The sequence below is a fragment of the Grammomys surdaster genome, unplaced genomic scaffold (assembly GCF_004785775.1).
Source record: "Grammomys surdaster isolate TR1022 unplaced genomic scaffold, NIH_TR_1.0 1164, whole genome shotgun sequence".
Taxonomy (NCBI): domain Eukaryota; kingdom Metazoa; phylum Chordata; class Mammalia; order Rodentia; family Muridae; genus Grammomys; species Grammomys surdaster.
Window position 1 is genome coordinate 3,253,605 of NW_021605583.1, and position 5,836 is coordinate 3,259,440.

Consider the following 5,836-nt stretch of genomic DNA (forward strand, 5'->3'; position numbering starts at 1 on the left):
ACTGGTGCTCCCCAGCAGTGCTCTTCCTACTGGTGCTCCCCAGCAGTACTCTTCCTACTGGTACTGAGGCAAGGCAGAGAGACTAGATCTAAGGAAGGAAACGGGAGCAGGAATGACAGAGAAAAGCCTATCTGTGGCTCTCCAGCCTCTCCCCTTCCTGCTGCAGAATGCTCTTAGGCCTCTGTTGCTTGAGTTCTTGAGCAACTGTGTTGAACACAGTCCATGATGGTATGTCCTGAGCAGGGAGGAAGTGACCCATTATAATAAGCTGCTAAGACTGACATTGAATGCTATTGCAGCCTACCCTACCTTACCTGTCCTACTGTATCTTATCAAATCTTACCCTACCCTACCCTACCCTATCCTATCCTACTCTATTCTACCCTACCTTACCCTACCCTAACTTACCCTACCCTACCCTACCTTACCCTAACTTACCCTACCCTACCCTACCTTACCCTATCCTACTCTACGCTACCCTACCCTACCTTACCCTATCCTACTCTACTCTACCCTACCCTACCTTACCCTATCCTACTCTACGCTACCCTACCCTACCTTACCCTATCCTACTCTACCCTACCCTACCTTACCCTACCTTACCCTACCCTACCCTACTTTACCCTACCCTACCTAACCCTGTTCTGTGCTGTTCTGCCCTAATACTATCATATCTTACGTTACCCCATACAACCTTATACTATCCTACCCTACCTTAACCTGTCCTGTGCTGTCCTGTACTGTCTGTCCTACTGATGCTTTAAAAACAACGCCATGAGCAACAACAACAAAACACCCCGACATAATATTGTGTTTAACAGCATAGACCCAGGACTCAAGTTCTACCCTAGTCTTGTCTTTTAGATAAGTAGCCTAGACAATTCTCTATGCATCTTAGTTTTCTCATCTAGGAAAGAAATGGGAATTTTTTGAAAGTTAGGAGGAAACCAGGGGGCAGCTATACCATACAGAGAGAAACAGGTGAGCTTCAGGGAGGAGAGGTTGACTGGTTAAATGATATCGAAGAACTAAGCGAGATGAGGACACCAGAGAGGGTTCATGGGGTTTCACAACTCCCTGGTGTGGGGGTGGGTGTAGGAGAGGGCAGCTGAGGAGGACGTGGTGATGGAGTTTGAAGGTAAAAAGTGGAGAAAGTGTGTCTCATGTCTGAGCTGCTTGGTTGGGAAGCAGTCAATACAGAGTCTGGATGGTTGTAAGAGAAAGGAACAGGAACCGGGAAAGGAAGGCTTTGATTTTAAGATGGAATATTCTAGAGTATAAATAAACATTGATTAGAGAGGTTAAGCTGGGAGCGGTGGTTTGGATCTCAGTTATCTCCCAGGGCTGCACATGTTTGAACACTTGGTCCTCTGAATGTGGTACTGTTTTAGGAGGTGGAGTCCAGCTGGAGGAAGTGGGTCACTAGGAAACAGGTCGGCTACTCCAGCCCTGCTTCCAGGTCCATCAACATATAAAATAGTATCATGCATCTGTTGGCCCAGCTCTGAGCAACTCCCACCACCATGGTGGTCTTGTCATGATGGACTGTACCCTCAAACCATGAGCCAAGATAGATATTTCCTCCCTAAGGTTGCTTGTCTTCAGGCATTTGATCTCTGAGGTGAGAAAATGAATTCAACAGGGAGATCGGAAGTTTGAGACTGAAAGAGCACAGTGAACGGAAGAAGGCCCTAAAGTAGTGTTTTCAGTTGGGAACTAGAGCATAGGAGATCACCTCTTACTCTACTAGACTTGGAGGGAGGGAAGGACAAGGGGAAGATGGATGCAGATGAAGAGAAAGTGAAGCATTTGAAGATAGGGAAATGAAGAAGAACTTTTAGGTGGAAAGCCTTGTTCCTCAATATTAGAAGATGGATGTGGCTCTTTGAGGAGAACTGGACAAACCATCATCTTTAAGGGAGTGGGCCCACCAGTCCTACTGGGTGGGCATGTATTTACTGTTGTCTGATATAGGTCTGGATTGGTCTAGACCATAGTCCTTTGACAGGATAGAGTTCATCTAGAACAGCAGTTCTCAACCTGTGGGTCATGACACTGTTCTAGAGTTTCTTAGAGGTGTTTGGTCCCAGTGTACACACCTCCCCATCCCACCCTGCCCATAGCTGTCCTTGCAGCTGGATTGTTCTCTATCTAGTGATCTTTATTCAGGTCTTTCTATCCTGACCCTCCGCCTCATGGGACTTAATTATCTAGAATGTCTTTAGCACCTTCCTCTTTCCAACTAAATCCAAATTGTTCTTCTATGCTTAGATTTAATACGTATTCCACTGGTCTTCATACAGTGGCCAGGCCTGCTCTATCCCTAACACTTGGCCTGCACTTCCCTTTGTTGAGAATGGCATGCTCATGGCAGTACCTCCAGGCCCTCCGTGTTGTGTTCCACGGGCATGCTTTCTGTATGGTTGTGTAGGGGTTCTCTTCTGAGTAGCTATTGGTCTGCCCTGGATGCATTACCTCAAAAAATGGTGTAAATTTTCTCAAGTGAGGTCCAAGATTTCACCGTACATGTCTGAGTCTTCTGTAATGCCTCACATGTAAAAGGTGTTCAGTGAATGTTGGCTGGTAGTTTCTCTAATGTTGTATGTATGAAGAATCTTACAGAATAGAATGTCAAGGCTTAAACTGGATTTGGTTTCTGTCAGATTAGTCTTAAACTCTTTGCCTGGATTGCAACATTTTCCAGTGGTGAGACAAAGAACAGCAAACACAACTTACCTGCCTCCGTCCCCACTAAGGAGAATGAGTCAGAAGAGGATTCTTGTCTATAGCATCCATGGTGACCTTTGGATGGTGGGGGAATGTTGTCAGTGCTAATAAAGCCTTTGTACATTGGTCAGGGCTTAGTAATTACCCAGAAAGAATGATGACATTGCTTGGCTTGGAGAAGCAGCAGAAGAAACATGTTTGTACAGATTGAGGGGCAAGATGGGGGTCCCCTTGGCTTCGATGCTTTCTCATTATGAGCCTGCTCAGGATTGCTGTGAGGGCATGCAGTTGGAAATAACAGCCTTCCAGGGTCCTTTGCTTTTGAATGTAGTGGGTATGCTCATCTGAGGCTTGTGTGAGTCCTGGACTCACTTCCGGTTTACTAAGTGTAAACAAGTTTCCTTGTGTGGAGAGGATCTGGTAAACTTTTACTCAGCTTGGCTCCCACCTCCTGGACCTTAGAAGTTACTATGCAGCCAGGCAGTGGTGGCTCGTGCCTTGAATCCCAGAACCTGGGAGGCAGAGGCAGGTGGATCTCTGAGTTTAAGGCCAACCTGATCTACAGGATGAGTTCCAGGACAGCCAGGGCTATACAGAAAAACCCTGTCTTTAAAAAATAAAAAGAAAGAAAGAAAGAAAGAAAGAAAGAAAGAAAGAAAGAAAGAAGGAAAGAGAGAAAGGAAGGAAGGAAGGAAGGAAGAAAGAAAGAAAGAGAGAGAGAAAGAAAGAAAGGGAGGAAGGGAGGAAAAAAGAGAGAAAATGGGAAACGGTACTAAGCATGTGGTCTTTAGGGCCTCAGTAACTCTGGGGCCAAAACCATGGCAGACAAGAATCTGAATGCCAACTTTCACTCAGCTTGGCTCCCACCTCCTGGACATGAGGCCCCTCAGGCCACTCCCTTGCTTTGCTTCCCGCAGTGCTTCCCATTCTCTTTCCTTCACTATCCAGAGCCATCATTCTTAGAGAAATAGACATTTCTATCAAGGGTCAATGGTGAGAAGAAAGGAGTGCACAGTAGGCGCTCTATAATTGCTGAAATTCCGTGAAGAAGGCACAAGGGTGCCTACCACAGAGCCCTGATAGTTGATGCTTTTTGCACACAGGCTGCATTCTAGACGGAAAAGAGTAAAAATAATCACTTAGTTGGGGGTGGGGTGGGGAGCGGTGCTGGGATGAGAGCTCAATTCCTAAAATGCTTGCCTTCAAGTATGAGGTCATGAATTTGATCCCCAGAACCTATGGGAAAAAATACAAGGTGGTACACACGTGGAATCTCAGTGCTGAGGAGGCAGGGACAAGTAGATCTCTGGGGCTCGCTAGCCAGCTAGCTTAGCCTATTCGAATGTTTCAGGCCCATGAGAAACCCTGTTTCAAAAACAAATAGTGGGAGATACCTGAGGTTGTCCTCTTGTCTACACCCATACACTCATACACCCATACACCCATACACACACACACACACACACACCCCACCTACCACACATACCACAAACACACACACACACACACACACCTTGTCAGTTATTTCAAAGGATTTCATCTTTCCACTTGAGACCCCATGAGAAGGGCCAGCTTGGTAGATGAGCTGCCACATCTGTGGCTGGCCCACTCTCTTGCTGATAGGTGTGTAGCCTGCCTCCCCGAGCAGCCTTCTCCTGCTCTGCATGTGCTCCGCTTCGCCTCTGCTCCAGGAGGACGTCAGCAGGCTGTCTCTTACATTTTCATCTGTCTCGGCTAACAGGTCTCAGACAGGCAGGCAGGCATGGCTCAGCAGGGTCCTTCCCAGGAAGACGCCTGTGCCCACATTGAGAAAACTGCCTTTGTCCTCCCTGGAGTCCTGCGTCTATGAGTCTGAGTCTGAGGTTGGGGGAAATGTGATTCCGTTCTAGGGCACAGCTGACATGGAACCCATTCGGATTAGGGATGGGAAGGACATGATTGCTTTCAGAATCACAGATGGAGACGTCTTATTGCCTAGGTGTCTGTCCTTCCTGGTCCCACTCTGGCTAGAAAGGAATAGAGAATTCTGAAAACATTTTTTCTAAGAAGGTGCTCCTGGCGAATGAGCCCCCAGAATCTGAGAACTTTGGTCTATCCACAGCCCAAATTCGGTTACCCAACAGTAAGAAGCCATGGGGCATGCTGGGAAAATTCTCCGGGGACCTTCATCCCTCATTGATCTGGGAGCCTAAACTATGCCTGGACACAGGCATCTTTTTGTGTTCTGACTATAGCTGTGATTTGAGGTCACCCTGATTTCACCTGTTCTCTCTGGCAACCCAAAGAATGGAGCAGGAGAGGAAATGAGAGGAGGAGAGGAGGTGAGAGGAGTGTGTTTGAGTGAGGCCAGGAGCTGCTGTTTGTTCCATCCCTCCCACAAATGACCTCATTCAGTATGAAAAAGGTCCAACTGATATTGAGTCATAACATGAGGGAGGGATAAAGGGCCCTGTTGATAGCTCTTGGGGACACCTGGAGGCAGTGGATTTCTGGGGGTCAGGTGGAAAGGAAGCGGGGCGGGGAGAGAGAGAGAGAGCAGAGGGTGGCCTGGCTTGAGATGAAACTCTGAAGCATCTGTGCTTTTGTTAGCCATGGAACATGCACATCTAATCCCAATTAACTTCTGTCACCATCTCCAATTCAGCTTCTTTGTTAGTGCCAGTGACAAGACAGAAGTTTCTGGGGACTAGGCTAGGAATACCTCACATTGCTTATATGGAGGGACCAGGTGGGCTCACCCTACCGGGGCATCAATAGAGGCGGCAGCAGCAGTTGCATCAGTCTCTGGGACCTGGGGCTGATCTTTGGGGTCTTTGTTTTTAGGACTTAGGGACTCTGCTAACATCCTTACTTGGAGCTCCCTTATAAGGATGCTTTCCTGCACCTAAAGGCCATTGTAAAACTGTGGAGGCTTCAGATGCCACCTCTAGAAGCCCATGGATAAGGTTGGGGATATCTAAGGGCTACATAGCTACTAGACAAAGAAAGAATTTGATCAGGGGATCTTCAGCTGCATGGACACTATGGTAGCTATTAGTGATATGTGGATGTTTATATATAAATTAATTAAAATTTTGAAAGCTTCTACTCTTCAGCCAAAGTATAGCAT